Below are 18468 nucleotides of genomic sequence, written 5' to 3'. Positions count from 1 at the left end.
CTTTTGTTTTGAAAGGCAAGCAAGGAAGTTGAGGTAAAACAAACATCTGTGTATTTGCTCATCTCTGTGACAGAGAAAGACTTTAAACTGCAGTATAAAGTGGCAAAGAGTCAACAAACGCGAGCGTCACACGTAAAAAAAACGGCAAGCCACCGTTTCTGTAGATGTGCTGCAGCTCACGCGCAGCTCAGATGCGCCTGACAAGCGCTGCTCAGGCGAGCGGTGGGCACGCTCTAACTTGATACACGAACAACATGCCCGCTGCTGCTCACGCTGTCATTACGCGCGCTGTGTGAAAGGGTACGTCGACGCACGTTAGGTCTATCCATGTATTCAAGTAATCGATTACGTCGACACATAACCCCAGCCCGAGTGGAAACAAAGGCCAAAAAAGACCAAAAACCTCATAATTTAGCAAGTCACAAAAATGAACAAAAATGCCAGACTATAGTATGTCGAAAAATGTCAAATTCTGACAGGTCCCAAAAATGGCTAAAAATGACATATTTGACATATTTGTACAAGCTTGTAGAGACACTTCATGTTTACAAAGTGGAAACAAAGGCCAAAAAATGCAAATCGTCATAATTTAGCATGTCAAAAACATGGCCAAAAATCGCATACTATAGTATGGCAAAAATGTCAAATTTTGACATGTCCCAAAAATGGCTGAAAACAGCTTAGTATAGCTCACAGAAACGCTCCAAAGCATACCATGTTGAAAAAAGGGTAAAAAAAAAAAGGCCAAAATGTCATAATATAGCATGTTGAAAAAATGGCCAAAAACCGCATACTATAGTATGGCAAAAATCTAAAATTTTGACATGTCCCAAAAATGGCTGGAAACGAATTATTATAACTCATAAAGAGGCACCATAGAATAGCATGTTGAAAAAAGGGCAAAGAAAGCAAAAAAAAGTCGTTATATAAAATGTTGAAAAAATGGCCAAAAATTGCATACTACTGTATGGGAGAAAATCTCAAATTTTGACATGTCCCAAAAAGTGGCTGAAAACCACTTATTTTAGCACATAGAGATGCGCCATAGCATAGCATGATGACAAAATGGCCAAAAATCATATACTGTAGTATAGCAAAATGCAAATTTTGAAAAATGACAAAAAGGTCAACGCTATAGTATGGCAAAAATTTCAAAATTTTACATATTGCAAAATAGCTGAAGACACCTCAAAACAGCATAAAATAGCGTGCCATGACATGCCATGGCATAAAAATCTTTAAAAAATGGCCAAAAACATCATACAAAATGTATGTTGAAAAATGACCAAAACGGCAAGGCTATAAGGCAAAAATATCAAAATATGACATGTCCCAAAAAATGCTGAAAACACCTCAAAACAGCATAAAATAGTGTGCCAAAACATGCCATAGCATACAATTTTGCAAAAATGGCCAAAAACACCACAAAAAATGCACGTTGAAAAAATTACAAAAAAAGCAAGGACATATAGTATGGCAAAAATGTAAAAATATGACATGTCCCAAAAATGCTGAAAACACCTCAAAACAGCATAAAAGAGTTTGCCATAACATTCCATGACATACAATTTTGCAAAATTACCAAAACACCACAAAAAATACATGTTGAAAAATGACCAAAAGGCAAGGCTATAGTAAGGCAAAATGTTAAAATATGACATGTCCCAAAAAATGCTGAAAACACCTCAAAACAGCATAAAATAGTGTGCCAAAACATGCCATAGCATAAAAATCTTTTAAAAATGGCCAAAAACATCACAAAAATGCATGTTGAAAAAACAACGAAAACGGCAAGGCTATAGTAAGGCAAAAATGTCAAAATATGACATGTCCCAAAAAATGCTGAAAACACCTCAAAACAGCATAAAATAGTGTGCCAAAACATGCCATAGCATACAATTTTGCAAAAATGGCCAAAAACAACACAAAAATGCATGTTGAAAAAAATGACAAAAAAGGCAAGGCTATAGTAAGGCAAAAATGTCAAAATATGACATGTCCGAAAAAATGCTGAAAACACCTCAAAACAGCATAAAAGAGTTTGCCATAACATTCCATGACATACAATTTTGCAAAATTCATTAAAACACCACAAAAATACATGTTGAAAAATGACCAAAACGGCAAGGCTATAAGGCAAAAATATCAAAATATGACATGTCCCAAAAAATGCTGAAAACACCTCAAAACAGCATAAAATAGTGTGCCAAAACATGCCATAGCATACAATTTTGCAAAAATGGCCAAAAACACCACAAAAATGCATGTTGAAAAATGACAAAAAAGGCAAGGCTATAGTAAGGCAAAAATGTTAAAATATGACATGTCCCAAAAAATGCTGAAAACACCTCAAAACAGCATAAAAGAGTTTGCCATAACATTCCATGACATACAATTTTGCAAAATTGGCCAAAAACACCACAAAAAATACATGTTGAAAAAATGACCAAAACGGCAAGGCTATAGTAAGGCAAAAATGTCAAAATATGACATGTCCCAAAAAATGCTGAAAACACCTCAAAACAGCATAAAATAGTGTGCCAAAACATGCCATAGCATACAATTTTGCAAAAATGGCCAAAAACACCACAAAAATGCATGTTGAAAAAATGACAAAAAAGGCAATGCTATAGTAAGGCAAAAATGTCAAAATATGACATGTCCGAAAAAATGCTGAAAACACCTCAAAACAGCATAAAAGAGTTTGCCATAACATTCCATGACATACAATTTTGCAAAATTGGCCAAAAACACCACAAAAAATACATGTTGAAAAAATGACCAAAACGGTAAGGCTATAGTAAGGCAAAAATGTCAAAATATGACATGTCCCAAAAAATGCTGAAAACACCTCAAAACAGCATAAAATAGTGTGCCAAAACATGCCATAGCATACAATTTTGCAAAAATGGCCAAAAACACCACAAAAATGCATGTTGAAAAAATGACAAAAAAGGCAAGGCTATAGTAAGGCAAAAATGTCAAAATATGACATGTCCGAAAAAATGCTGAAAACACCTCAAAACAGCATAAAAGAGTTTGCCATAACATTCCATGACATACAATTTTGCAAAATTGGCCAAAAACACCACAAAAAATACATGTTAAAAAAAAGGCCAAAAAGGCAAGGCTATAGTAAGGCAAAAATGTTAAAATATGACATGTCCCAAAAAATGCTGAAAACACCTCAAAACAGCATAAAATAGTGTGCCAAAACATGCCATAGCATACAATTTTGCAAAAATGGCCAAAAACACCACAAAAATGCATGTTGAAAAAATGACAAAAACGGCAAGGCTATAGTAAGGCAAAAATGTCAAAATATGACATGTCCTAAAAAATGCTGAAAACACCTCAAAACAGCATAAAATAGTGTGCCAAAACATGCCATAGCATAAAAATCTTTGAAAAATGGCCAAAAACATCACAAAAATGCATGTTGAAAAAACAACGAAAACGGCAAGGCTATAATAAGGCAAAAATGTCAAAATATGACATGTCCCAAAAAATGCTGAAAACACCTCAAAACAGCATAAAATAGTGTGCCAAAACATGCCATAGCATACAATTTTGCAAAAATGGCCAAAAACACCACAAAAATGCATGTTGAAAAAATGACAAAAACGGCAAGGCTATAGTAAGGCAAAAATGTTAAAATATGACATGTCCTAAAAAATACTGAAAACACCTCAAAACAGCATAAAATAGTGTGCCAAAACATGCCATAGCATACATTTTTGCAAAAATGGCCAAAAACACCACAAAAATGCATGTTGAAAAAATGACCAAAAAGGCAAGGCTATAGTAAGGCAAAAATGTCAAAATATGACATGTCCCAAAAACAGCTGAAAACACCTCAAAACAGCATAAAATAGTTTGCCAAAACATGCCCTAGCATACAATTTTGCAAAATTGGCCAAAAACACCACAAAAATGCATGTTGAAAAAATGACCAAAAAGGCAAGGCCTTTTTTGTCAAAAATGTCAAAATATGACGTACCCCAAAAACAGCTGAAAACACCTCAAAACAGCTTAAAATAGTGTGCCAAAACATGCTATGACATAAAAATCCTTTAAAAATGGCCAAAAACAACACAAAACTGCATGTTGAAAAAATGACAAAAAAGGCAAGGCTATAGTAAGGCAAAAATGTCAAAATATGACATGTCCCAAAAAATGCTGAAAACACCTCAAAACAGCATAAAATAGTGTGCCAAAACATGCTATGACATAAAAATCCTTTAAAAATGGCCAAAAACAACACAAAACTGCATGTTGAAAAAATGACAAAAAAGGCAAGGCTATAGTAAGGCAAAAATGTCATAATATGACATGCCCCAAAAACAGCTGAAAACACCTCAGAACAGCTTAAAATAGTGTGCCAAAACATGCCATGACATAAAAATCCTTTAAAAATGGCCAAAAACATCATAAAAATGCATGTTGAAAAAACAACGAAAACGGCAAGGCTATAGTAAGGCAAAAATGTCAAAATATGACATGTCCTAAAAAATGCTGAAAACACCTCAAAACAGCATAAAGTAGCATACTATGACATGCTATAGCATAAAAATCTTTTAAAAATGGCCAAAAACATCATAAAAATGCATATTGAAAAAACAACGAAAACGGCAAGGCTATAATAAGGCAAAAATGTCAAAATATGACATGCTCCAAAAAAATGCTGAAAACTTCTCAAAACAGCATAAAATAGTGTGCCAAAACATGCCATAGCATACAATTTTGCAAAATTGGCCAAAAACACCACAAAAATGCATGTTGAAAAAATGACCAAAAAGGCAAGGCTATAGTAAGGCAAAAATGTCAAAATATAACATGTTCGAAAAAATGCAGAAAACACATTAGAACAGCATAAAATAGTTTGCCAAAACATTCCATAGCATACAATTTTGCAAAAATGGCCAAAAACAACACAAAACTGCATGTTGAAAAAATGACCAAAAAGGCAAGGTTATAGTAAGGCAAAAATGTCAAAATATGACATGTCCCAAAAAATGCTGAAAACACCTCAAAACAGCATAAAATAGTGTGCCATAACATGGCATGACATACAATTTTGCAAAAATGGCCAAAAACACCACAAAAACGCATGTTGAAAAAATGACCAAAAAGGCAAGGCTATAGTAAGGCAAAAATGTCAAAATATGACATGTCCTAAAAAATGCTGAAAACACCTTAGAACAGCATAAAGTAGCATGCTATGACATGCTATAGCATAAAAATCTTTGAAAAATGGCCAAAAACATCATAAAAATGCATGTTGAAAAAACAAAGAAAACGGCAATGCTATAGTAAGGCAAAAATGTCAAAATATGACATGTCCTAAAAAATGCTGAAAACACCTCAAAACAGCATAAAATAGTTTGCCAAAACATGCCATAGCATACAATTTTGCAAAAATGGCCAAAAACACCACAAAAATGCATGTTGAAAAAATGATAAAAAAGGCAAGGCTATAGTAAGGCAAAAATGTCAAAATATGACATGCCCCAAAAACAGCTGAAAACACCTCAGAACAGCTTAAAATAGTGTGCCAAAACATGCCATGACATAAAAATCCTTTAAAAATGGCCAAAAACATCATAAAAATGCATGTTGAAAAAACAACGAAAACGGCAAGGCTATAGTAAGGCAAAAATGTCAAAATATGACATGCTCCAAAAAAATGCTGAAAACACCTCAAAACAGCATAAAATAGCGTGCCAAAACATGCCATAGCATACAATTTTGCAAAATTGGCCAAAAACACCACAAAAAATGCATGTTGAAAAAATGACCAAAAAGGCAAGGCTATAGTAAGGCAAAAATGTCAAAATATGACATGTCCGAAAAAAAGGCTGAAAACACCTCAAAACAGCATAAAGTAGCATGCTATGACATGCTATAGCATAAAAATCTTTTAAAAATGGCCAAAAACATCCTAAAAATGCATATTGAAAAAACAACGAAAACGGCAAGGCTATAGTAAGGCAAAAATGTCAAAATATGACATGCTCCAAAAAATGCTGAAAACACCTCAAAACAGCATAAAAGAGTTTGCCATAACATTCCATGACATACAATTTTGCAAAATTAGCCAAAAACACCACAAAAAATACATGTTGAAAAAATGACCAAAAAGGCAAGGCTATAGTAAGGCAAAAATGTCAAAATATGACATGCCCAAAAACAGCTGAAAACACCTCAAAACAGCATAAAATAGTGTGCCAAAACATGCCATAGCATACAATTTTGCAAAAATGGCCAAAAACACCACAAAAAATGCATGTTGAAAAAATGACCAAAAAGGCAAGGCTATAGTAAGGCAAAAATGTTAAAATATGACATGTCCTAAAAATTGCTGAAAACATCTCAAAACAACATAAAATAGTGTGCCAAAACATGCCATAGCATACAATTTTGCAAAAATGGCCAAAAACACCACAAAAATGCATGTTGAAAAAATGACAAAAAAGGCAAGGCTATAGTAAGGCAAAAATGTCAAAATATGACATGCTCCAAAAAATGCTGAAATCACCTCAAAACAGCATAAAATAGCGTGCCAAAACATGCCATAGCATACAATTTTGGAAAATTGGCCAAAAACACCACAAAAAATGCATGTTGAAAAAATGACCAAAAAGGCAAGGCTATAGTAAGGCAAAAATATCAAAATATGACATGCCCCAAAAACAGCTGAAAACACCTCAAAACAGCATAAAATAGTGTGCCAAAACACGCCATGACATAAAAATCTTTTAAAAATGGCCAAAAACATCATAAAAATGCATGTTGAAAAAACAACGAAAACGGCAAGGCTATAGTAAGGCAAAAATGTCAAAATATGACATGCTCCAAAAAATGCTGAAAACACCTCAAAACAGCATAAAATAGTGTGCCAAAACATGCCATAGCATACAATTTTGCAAAAATGGCCAAAAACAACACAAAACTGCATGTTGAAAAAATGACCAAAAAGGCAAGGCTATAGTAAGGCAAAATGTCAAAATATGACATGTCCGAAAAAATGCTGAAAACACCTCAAAACAGCATGAAGTAGCGTGCTATGACATGCCATAGCATAAAAATCTTTTAAAAATGGCCAAAAACATCATAAAAATGCATGTTGAAAAAACAACGAAAACGGCAAGGCTATAGTCAGGCAAAAATGTCAAAATATGACATGCTCCAAAAAATGCTGAAAACACCTCAAAACAGCATAAAATATCGTGCCAAAACATGCCATAGCATACAATTTTGCAAAATTGGCCAAAAACACCACAAAAAATGCATGTTGAAAAATGACCGAAAAGGCAAGGCTATAGTAAGGCAAAAATGTCAAAATATGACATGTCCGAAAAAATGCTGAAAACACCTCAAAACAGCATAAAAGAGTTTGCCATAACATTCCATGACATACAATTTTGCAAAATTGGCCAAAAACACCACAAAAAATACATGTTGAAAAAATGACCAAAAAGGCAAGGCTATAGTAAGGCAAAAATGTTAAAATATGACATGCCCCAAAAACAGCTGAAAACACCTCAGAACAGCATAAAATAATTTGCCAAAACATGCCATGACATAAAAATCTTTTAAAAATGGCCAAAAACATCATAAAAATGCATATTCAAAAAACAACGAAAACAGCAAGGCTATAGTAAGGCAAAAATGTCAAAATATGACATGTCCTAAAAAATGCTGAAAACACCTTAGAACAGCATAAAATAGTTTGCCAAAACATGCCATAGCATACAATTTTGCAAAATTGGCCAAAAACACCACAAAAATGCATGTTGAAAAAATGACAAAAAAGGCAAGGCTATAGTAAGGCAAAAATGTCAAAATATGACATGCCCCAAAAACAGCTGAAATCACCTCAAAACAGCATAAAATAGCGTGCCACAACATGCCATAGCATACAATTTTGCAAAAATGGCCAAAAACAACACAAAAACTGCATGTTGAAAAAATGACCAAAAAGGCAAGGCTATAGTAAGGCAAAAATGTCAAAATATGACATGTCCTAAAAATTGCTGAAAACACCTCAAAACAGCATAAAATAGTGTGCCAAAACATGCCATAGCATACAATTTTGCAAAAATGGCCAAAAACACCACAAAAATGCATGTTGAAAAAATGACCAAAAAGGCAAGGCTATAGTAAGGCAAAAATGTCAAAATATGACATGCTCTAAAAAAATGCTGAAAACACCTCAAAACAGCATAAAATAGCGTGCCAAAACATGCCATAGCATACAATTTTGCAAAATTGGCCAAAAACACCACAAGAAATGCATGTTGAAAAAATGACCGAAAAGGCAAGGCTATAGTAAGTCAAAAATGTTAAAATATGACATGTCCTAAAAATTGCTGAAAACACCTCAAAACAGCATAAAATAGTGTGCCAAAACATGCCATAGCATACAATTTTGCAAAATTGGCCAAAAACACCACAAAAATGCATGTTGAAAAAATGAGCAAAAAGGCAAGGCTATAGTAAGGCAAAAATGTCAAAATATAACATGTCCGAAAAAATGCGGAAAACACCTTAGAACAGCATAAAATAGGTTGCCAAAACATTCCATAGCATACAATTTTGCAAAAATGGCCAAAAACAACACAAATATGCATGTTGAAAAAATGACCAAAAAGGCAAGGTTATAGTAAGGCAAAAATGTCAAAATATGACATGTCCGAAAAAATGCTGAAAACACCTCAAAACAGCATAAAATAGTGTGCCATAACATGGCATGACATACAATTTTGCAAAAATGGCCAAAAACACCACAAAAACGCATGTTGAAAAAATGACAAAAAAGGCAAGGCTATAGTAAGGCAAAAATGTCAAAATATGACATGTCCTAAAAAATGCTGAAAACACCTTAGAACAGCATAAAGTAGCATGCTGTGACATGCTATAGCATAAAAATCTTTTAAAAATGGCCAAAAACATCATAAAAATGCATATTGAAAAAACAAAGAAAACGGCAATGCTATAGTAAGGCAAAAATGTCAAAATATGACATGTCCTAAAAAATGCTGAAAACACCTCAAAACAGCATAAAATAGCGTGCCAAAACATGCCATAGCATACAATTTTGCAAAAATGGCCAAAAACACCACAAACATGCATGTTGAAAAAATGACAAAAAAGGCAAGGCTATAGTAAGGCAAAAATGTTAAAATATGACATGTCCTAAAAATTGCTGAAAACTTCTTAAAACAGCATAAAATATCATGCCATGACATGCCATAGCATAAAATTCTTAAAAAATGGCCAAAAACACCACAAAAATGCATGTTGAAAAAATGACCGAAAAGTCAAGGCTATAGTAAGGCAAAAATGTCAAAATATAACATGTCCGAAAAAATGCAGAAAACACCTCAAAACAGCATAAAATAGTTTGCCAAAACATTCCATAGCATACAATTTTGCAAAAATGGCCAAAAACACCACAAAAATGCATGTTGAAAAAATGACAAAAAAGGCAAGGCTATAGTAAGGCAAAAATGTCAAAATATGACATGCCCCAAAAACAGCTGAAAACACCTCAGAACAGCTTAAAATAGTGTGCCAAAACATGCCATGACATAAAAATCCTTTAAAAATGGCCAAAAACATCATAAAAATGCATGTTGAAAAAACAACGAAAACGGCAAGGCTATAGTAAGGCAAAAATGTCAAAATATGACATGCTCCAAAAAAATGCTGAAAACACCTCAAAACAGCATAAAATAGCGTGCCAAAACATGCCATAGCATACAATTTTGCAAAAATGGCCAAAAACACCACAAAAATGCATGTTGAAAAAATGACCAAAAAGGCAAGGCTATAGTAAGGCAAAAATGTTAAAATATGACATGTCCAAAAAAATGCTGAAAACACCTTAGAACAGCATAAAATAATTTGCCAAAACATGCCATAGCATACAATTTTGCAAAAATGGCCAAAAACACCACAAAAATGCATGTAGAAAAATGACCAAAAGGCAAGGCTATAGTCAGGCAAAAATGTCAAAATATGACATGCCCAAAAACAGCTGAAAACACCTCAAAACAGCATAAAATAGTGTGCCAAAACATGCCATAGCATACAATTTTGCAAAAATGGCCAAAAACAACACAAAACTGCATGTTGAAAAAATGACCAAAAAGGCAAGGCTATAGTAAGGCAAAATGTCAAAATATGACATGTCCCAAAAAATGCTGAAAACACCTCAAAACAGCATAAAGTAGCGTGCTATGACATGCCATAGCATAAAAATCTTTTAAAAATGGCCAAAAACATCATAAAAATGCATATTGAAAAAACAACAAAAACGGCAAGGCTATAGTAAGGCAAAAATGTCAAAATATGACATGTCCTAAAAAATGCTGAAAACACCTTAGAACAGCATAAAATAATTTGCCAAAACATGCCATAGCATACAATTTTGCAAAAATGGCCAAAAACAACACAAAATGCATGTTGAAAAATGACCAAAAAGGCAAGGCTATAGTCAGGCAAAATGTCAAAATATGACATGCCCCAAAAACAGCTGAAAACACCTCAAAACAGCATAAAATAGTGTGCCAAAACATGCCATAGCATACAATTTTGCAAAATGGCCAAAAACAACACAAAACTGCATGTTGAAAAAATGACCAAAAAGGCAAGGCTATAGTAAGGCAAAAATGTCAAAATATGACATGCCCCAAAAACAGCTGAAAACACCTCAAAACAGCATAAAATAGTGTGCCAAAACATGCCATAGCATACAATTTTGCAAAAATGGCCAAAAACAACACAAGAAATGCATGTTGAAAAAATGACCGAAAAGGCAAGGCTATAGTAAGTCAAAAATGTTAAAATATGACATGTCCTAAAAATTGCTGAAAACACCTCAAAACAGCATAAAATAGTGTGCCAAAACATGCCATAGCATACAATTTTGCAAAATTGGCCAAAAACACCACAAAAATGCATGTTGAAAAAATGACCAAAAAGGCAAGGCTATAGTAAGGCAAAAATGTCAAAATATAACATGTCCGAAAAAATGCGGAAAACACCTTAGAACAGCATAAAATAGTTTGCCAAAACATTCCATAGCATACAATTTTGCAAAAATGGCCAAAAACAACACAAAACTGCATGTTGAAAAAATGACCAAAAAGGCAAGGTTATAGTACGGCAAAAATGTCAAAATATGACATGTCCCAAAAATGCTGAAAACACCTCAAAACAGCATAAAATAGTGTGCCATAACATGGCATGACATACAATTTTGCAAAAATGGCCAAAAACACCACAAAAACGCATGTTGAAAAAATGACCAAAAAGGCAAGGCTATAGTAAGGCAAAATGTCAAAATATGACATGTCCTAAAAATGCTGAAAACACCTTAGAACAGCATAAAGTAGCATGCTGTGAGATGCTATAGCATAAAAATCTTTTAAAAATGGCCAAAAACATCATAAAAATGCATATTGAAAAAACAAAGAAAACGGCAATGCTATAGTAAGGCAAAAATGTCAAAATATGACATGTCCTAAAAAATGCTGAAAACACCTCAAAACAGCATAAAATAGCGTACAAAACATGCCATAGCATACAATTTTGCAAATTGGCCAAAAACACCACAAAATGCATGTTGAAAAAATGACCAAAAGTCAAAGGCTATAGTAAGGCAAAAATGTCAAAATATAACATGTCCTAAAAAATTCAGAAAACACCTCAAAACAGCATAAAATAGTTTGCCAAAACATGCCATAGCATACAATTTTGCAAAAATGGCCAAAAACACCACAAAAATGCATGTTGAAAAAATGATAAAAAAGGCAAGGCTATAGTAAGGCAAAAATGTCAAAATATGACATGCCCCAAAAACAGCTGAAAACACCTCAGAACAGCTTAAAATAGTGTGCCAAAACATGCCATGACATAAAAATTTTAAAATGGTAAAAAACATCATAAAAATGCATATTGAAAAAACAACGAAAACGGCAAGGCTATAGTAAGGCAAAAATGTCAAAATATGACATGCTCCAAAAAATGCTGAAAACACCTCAAAACAGCATAAAATAGCGTGCCAAAACATGCCATAGCATACAATTTTGCAAAATTGGCCAAAAACACCACAAAAATGCATTTTGAAAAATGACCAAAAGGCAAGGCTATAGTAAGGCAAAATGTCAAAATATGACATGTCCTAAAAAATGCTGAAAACACCTTAGAACAGCATAAAATAGTTTGCCAAAACATGCCATAGCATACAATTTTGCAAAATTGGCCAAAAACACCACAAAAATGCATGTTGAAAAAATGACCAAAAAGGCAAGGCTATAGTCAGGCAAAAATGTCAAAATATGACATGCCCCAAAAACAGCTGAAAACACCTCAAAACAGCATAAAATAGTGTGCCAAAACATGCCATAGCATACAATTTTGCAAAAATGGCCAAAAACAACACAAAACTGCATGTTGAAAAAATGACCAAAAAGGCAAGGCTATAGTAAGGCAAAATGTCAAAATATGACATGTCCCAAAAAATGCTGAAAACACCTCAAAACAGCATAAAATAGTGTGCTATGACATGCCATAGCATAAAAACCTTTTAAAAATGGCCAAAAACATCATAAAAATGCATGTTGAAAAAACAATGAAAACGGCAAGGCTATAGTAAGGCAAAAATGTCAAAATATGACATGTCCGAAAAAATGCTGAAAACACCTTAGAACAGCATAAAATAATTTGCCAAAACATGCAAAAGCATACAATTTTGAAAAATTGGCCAAAAACACCACAAAAAATGCATGTTGAAAAATGACCGAAAAGGCAAGGCTATAGTAAGGCAAAAATGTCAAAATATGACATGTCCCAAAAAATGCTGAAAACACCTCAAAACAACATAAAATAGTTTGCCAAAACATGCCATAGCATACAATTTTGCAAAATGGCCAAAAACACCACAAAAATGCATGTTGAAAAATGACCAAAAGGCAAGGCTATAGTAAGGCAAAAATGTCAAAATATGACATGCCCCAAAAACAGCTGAAAACACCTCAGAACAGCATAAAATAATTTGCCAAAACATGCCATGACATAAAAATCTTTTAAAAATGGCCAAAAACATCATAAAAATGCATATTGAAAAATGACAAAAAAGGCAAGGCTATAGTAAGGCAAAAATGTCAAAATATGACATGTCCTAAAAAATGCTGAAAACACCTTAGAACAGCATAAAATAGTTTGCCAAAACATGCCATAGCATACAGTTTTGCAAAATTGGCCAAAAACACCACAAAAAATGCATGTTGAAAAAATGACCAAAAAGGCAAGGCTATAGTAAGGCAAAAATGTCAAAATATAACATGTCCTAAAAACAGCTGAAAACACCTCAAAACAGCATAAAATAGTGTGCCAAAACATGCCATAGCATACAATTTTGCAAAAATGGCCAAAAACAACACAAAACTGCATGTTGAAAAAATGACCAAAAAGGCAAGGCTATAGTAAGGCAAAATGTCAAAATATGACATGTCCCAAAAAATGCTGAAAACACCTCAAAACAGCATAAAATACTGCTATGACATGCCATAGCATAAAAATCTTTTAAAAATGGCCAAAAACATCATAAAAATGCATATTGAAAAAACAACAAAAACGGCAAGGCTATAGTAAGGCAAAAATGTCAAAATATGACATGTCCAAAAAAATGCTGAAATCACCTCAAAACAGCATAAAAGAGTTTGCCAAAACATGCCATAGCATACAATTTTGCAAAATTGGCCAAAAACACCACAAGAAATGCATGTTGAAAAAATGACCAAAAAGGCAAGGCTATAGTAAGGCAAAATGTCAAAATATGACATGTCCTAAAAATTGCTGAAAACACCTCAAAACAGCATAAAATAGTGTGCCAAAACATGCCATAGCATACAATTTTGCAAAATTGGCCAAAAACACCACAAAAATGCATGTTGAAAAAATGAGCAAAAAGGCAAGGCTATAGTAAGGCAAAAATGTCAAAATATAACATGTCCGAAAAAATGCGGAAAACACCTTAGAACAGCATAAAATAGTTTGCCAAAACATTCCATAGCATACAATTTTGCAAAAATGGCCAAAAACAACACAAAACTGCATGTTGAAAAAATGACCAAAAAAGCAAGGCTATAGTAAGGCAAAAATTTTAAAACCTGACATGTCCCAAAAAATGCTGGAAACACCTCAAAACAGCATAAAATAGTGTGCCATAACATGGCATGACATACAATTTTGCAAAAATGGCCAAAAACACCACAAAAACGCATGTTGAAAAAATGACAAAAAAGGCAAGGCTATAGTAAGGCAAAAATGTCAAAATATGACATGTCCTAAAAAATGCTGAAAACACCTTAGAACAGCATAAAGTAGCATGCTGTGACATGCTATAGCATAAAAATCTTTTAAAATGGCCAAAAACATCATAAAAATGCATATTGAAAAACAAAGAAAACGGCAATGCTATAGTAAGGCAAAATGTCAAAATATGACATGTCCTAAAAAATGCTGAAAACACCTCAAAACAGCATAAAATAGCGTGCCAAAACATGCCATAGCATACAATTTTGCAAAATTGGCCAAAAACACCACAAAAATGCATGTTGAAAAAATGACCGAAAAGTCAAGGCTATAGTAAGGCAAAAATGTCAAAATATAACATGTCCGAAAAAATGCAGAAAACACCTCAAAACAGCATAAAAGAGTTTGCCAAAACATTCCATAGCATACAATTTTGCAAAATGGCCAAAACACCACAAAAATGCATGTTGAAAAATGACAAAAAGGCAAGGCTATAGTAAGGCAAAAATGTCAAAATATGACATGTCCCAAAAATGCTGAAAACACCTCAGAACAGCATAAAATAGTGTGCTATGACATGCCATAGCATAAAAATCTTTTAAAAATGGCCATAAACATCATAAAAATGCATATTGAAAAAACAACAAAAACGGCAAGGCTATAGTAAGGCAAAAATGTCAAAATATGACATGCTCCAAAAAATGCTGAAATCACCTCAAAACAGCATAAAATAGCGTGCCAAAACATGCCATAGCATACAATTTTGCAAAATTGGCCAAAAACACCACAAAAAATGCATGTTGAAAAAATGACCTAAATGGCAAGGCTATAGTAAGGCAAAAATGTCAAAATATGACATGTCCTAAAAAATGCTGAAAACACCTCAAAACAGCATAAAATAGTTTGCCAAAACATGCCATAGCATACAATTTTGCAAAAATGGCCAAAAACACCACAAAAATGCGTGTTGAAAAAATGATTAAAAAGGCAAGGCTATAGTAAGGCAAAAATGTCAAAATATGACATGCCCCAAAAACAGCTGAAAACACCTCAGAACAGCTTAAAATAGTGTGCCAAAACATGCCATGACATAAAATCCTTTAAAATGGCCAAAAACATCATAAAAATGCATGTTGAAAAAAACAACAAAACGGCAAGGCTATAGTAAGGCAAAAATGTCAAAATATGACATGCTCCAAAAATGCTGAAAACACCTCAAAACAGCATAAAATAGTGTGCCAAAACATGCAAAAGCAAACAATTTTGCAAAATTGGCCAAAACCCCCACAAAAAATGAATGTTAAAAAATGACCGAAAAGGCAAGGCTATAGTAAGGCAAAAATGTCAAAATATGACATGTCCGAAAAAATGCTGAAAACACCTCAAAACAGCATAAAAGAGTTTGCCATAACATTCCATGACATACAATTTTGCAAAATTAGCCAAAAACACCACAAAAAATACATGTTGAAAAAATGACCAAAAAGGCAAGGCTATAGTAAGGCAAAAATGTTAAAATATGACATGTCCTAAAAATTGCTGAAAACATCTCAAAACAACATAAAATAGTGTGCCAAAACATGCCATAGCATACAATTTTGCAAAAATGGCCAAAAACACCACAAAAATGCATGTTGAAAAAATGACCAAAAAGGCAAGGCTATAGTAAGGCAAAAATGTCAAAATATGACATGTCCAAAAAATGCGGAAAACACCTTAGAACAGCATAAAATAGGTTGCCAAAACATTCCATAGCATACAATTTTGCAAAAATGGCCAAAAACAACACAAATATGCATGTTGAAATAATCACAAAAACGGCAAGGCAAAAATGTCAAAATATGACATGCTCCAAAAAATGCTGAAATCACCTCAAAACAGCATAAAATAGCGTGCCAAAACATGCCATAGCATACAATTTTGCAAAAATGGCCAAAAACAACACAAAACTGCATGTTGAAAAAATGACCAAAAAGGCAAGGCTATAGTAAGGCAAAATGTCAAAATATGACATGTCCCAAAAAATGCTGAAAACACCTCAAAACAGCATAAAATAGTTTGCCAAAACATGCCATAGCATAAAAATCTTTTAAAATGGCCAAAAACATCATAAAAATGCATGTTGAAAAAAATGACAAAAAGGCAAGGCTATAGTAAGGCAAAATGTCAAAATATGACATGCTCCAAAAAATGCTGAAAACACCTCAAAACAGCATAAAATAGTTTGCCAAAACATGCCATAGCATACAATTTTGCAAAATTGGCCAAAACACCACAAAAATGCATGTTGAAAAAATGACCAAAAGGAAGGCTATAGTAAGGCAAAATGTCAAAATATGACATGTCCCAAAAATGCTGAAAACACCTCAAAACAGCATAAAATAGTGTGCCAAAACATGCCATAGCATACAATTTTGCAGAAATGGCCAAAAACACCACAAAAATGCATGTTGAAAAATGACCAAAAAGGCAAGGCTATAGTAAGGCAAAATGTCAAAATATGACATGTCCTAAAAATTGCTGAAAACATCTCAAAACAACATAAAATAGTTTGCCAAAACATGCCATAGCATACAATTTTGCAAAATGGCCAAAAACACCACAAAAATGCATGTTGAAAAATGACAAAAGGCAAGGCTATAGTAAGGCAAAATGTCAAAATATGACATGTCCCAAAAATGCTGAAAACACCTCAAAACAGCATAAAATAGTTTGCCATGACATGCCATAGCATAAAAATCTTTTAAAAATGGCCAAAAACATCATAAAAATGCATATTGAAAAAACAACGAAACGGCAAGGCTATAGTAAGGCAAAAATGTCAAAATATGACATGTCCCAAAAATGCTGAAAACACCTCAAAACAGCATAAAATAGCTGCCAAAACATGCCATAGCATACAATTTTGCAAAATTGGCCAAAAACACCACAAACATGCATGTTGAAAAATGACCAAAAAGGCAAGGCTATAGTAAGGCAAAAATGTCAAAATATGACATGTCCGAAAAAATGCTGAAAACACCTTAGAACAGCATAAAATAGTTTGCCAAAACATGCCATAGCATACAATTTTGCAAAATTGGCCAAAAACACCACAAAAATGCATGTTGAAAAAACAACGAAAACGGCAAGGCTATAGTCAGGCAAAAATGTCAAAATATGACATGCTCCAAAAATGCTGAAAACACCTCAAAACAGCATAAAATATCGTGCCAAAACATGCCATAGCATACAATTTTGCAAAATTGGCCAAAAACACCACAAAAAATGCATGTTGAAAAATGACCAAAAAGGCAAGGCTATAGTAAGGCAAAAATATCAAAATATGACATGCCCCAAAAACAGCTGAAAACACCTCAAAACAGCATAAAATAGGTTGCCATAACATGCCATGACATAAAAATCTTTTAAAAATGGCCAAAAACATCATAAAATGCATGTTGAAAAAACAACAAAAAGCAAAGGCTATAGTAAAGGCAAAAATGTCAAAATATGACATGCTCCAAAAAATGCTGAAAACACCTCAAAACAGCATAAAATAGTGTGCCAAAACATGCCATAGCATACAATTTTGCAAAATGGCCAAAAACAACACAAAACAGCAAGATGAAAAAAAAACCAAAAAGGCAAGGCTATAGTGAGTCAAAATGTCAAAATATGACATGTCCGAAAAAATGCTGAAAACACCTCAAAACAGCATAAAATAGTTTGCCATGACATGCCATAGCATACAATCTTTTAAAATGGCCAAAACATCATAAAAATGCATGTTGAAAAAACAACGAAAACGGCAAGGCTATAGTCAGGCAAAAATGTCAAAATATGACATGCTCCAAAAAATGCTGAAAACACCTCAAAACAGCATAAAATATCGTGCCAAAACATGCCATAGCATACAATTTTGCAAAATTGGCCAAAAACACCACAAAAAATGCATGTTGAAAAATGACCGAAAAGGCAAGGCTATAGTAAGGCAAAAATGTCAAAATATGACATGTCCGAAAAAATGCTGAAAACACCTCAGAACAGCATAAAAGAGGTTGCCAAAACCTTCCATAACATACAATTTTGCAAAATTGGCCAAAAACACCACAAAAATGCATGTTGAAAAATGACCAAAAAGGCAAGGCTATAGTAAGGCAA

Source organism: Plectropomus leopardus, chromosome 10 (genome assembly GCF_026936395.1).
Source record: "Plectropomus leopardus strain MGB_pleo_1.0 chromosome 10, ASM2693639v1, whole genome shotgun sequence".
In the NCBI taxonomy this organism is placed as follows: Eukaryota; Metazoa; Chordata; class Actinopteri; order Perciformes; family Serranidae; genus Plectropomus; species Plectropomus leopardus.
The sequence above is the reverse complement of the archived record's forward strand: the minus strand, read 5'-3'. Positions refer to the sequence as shown.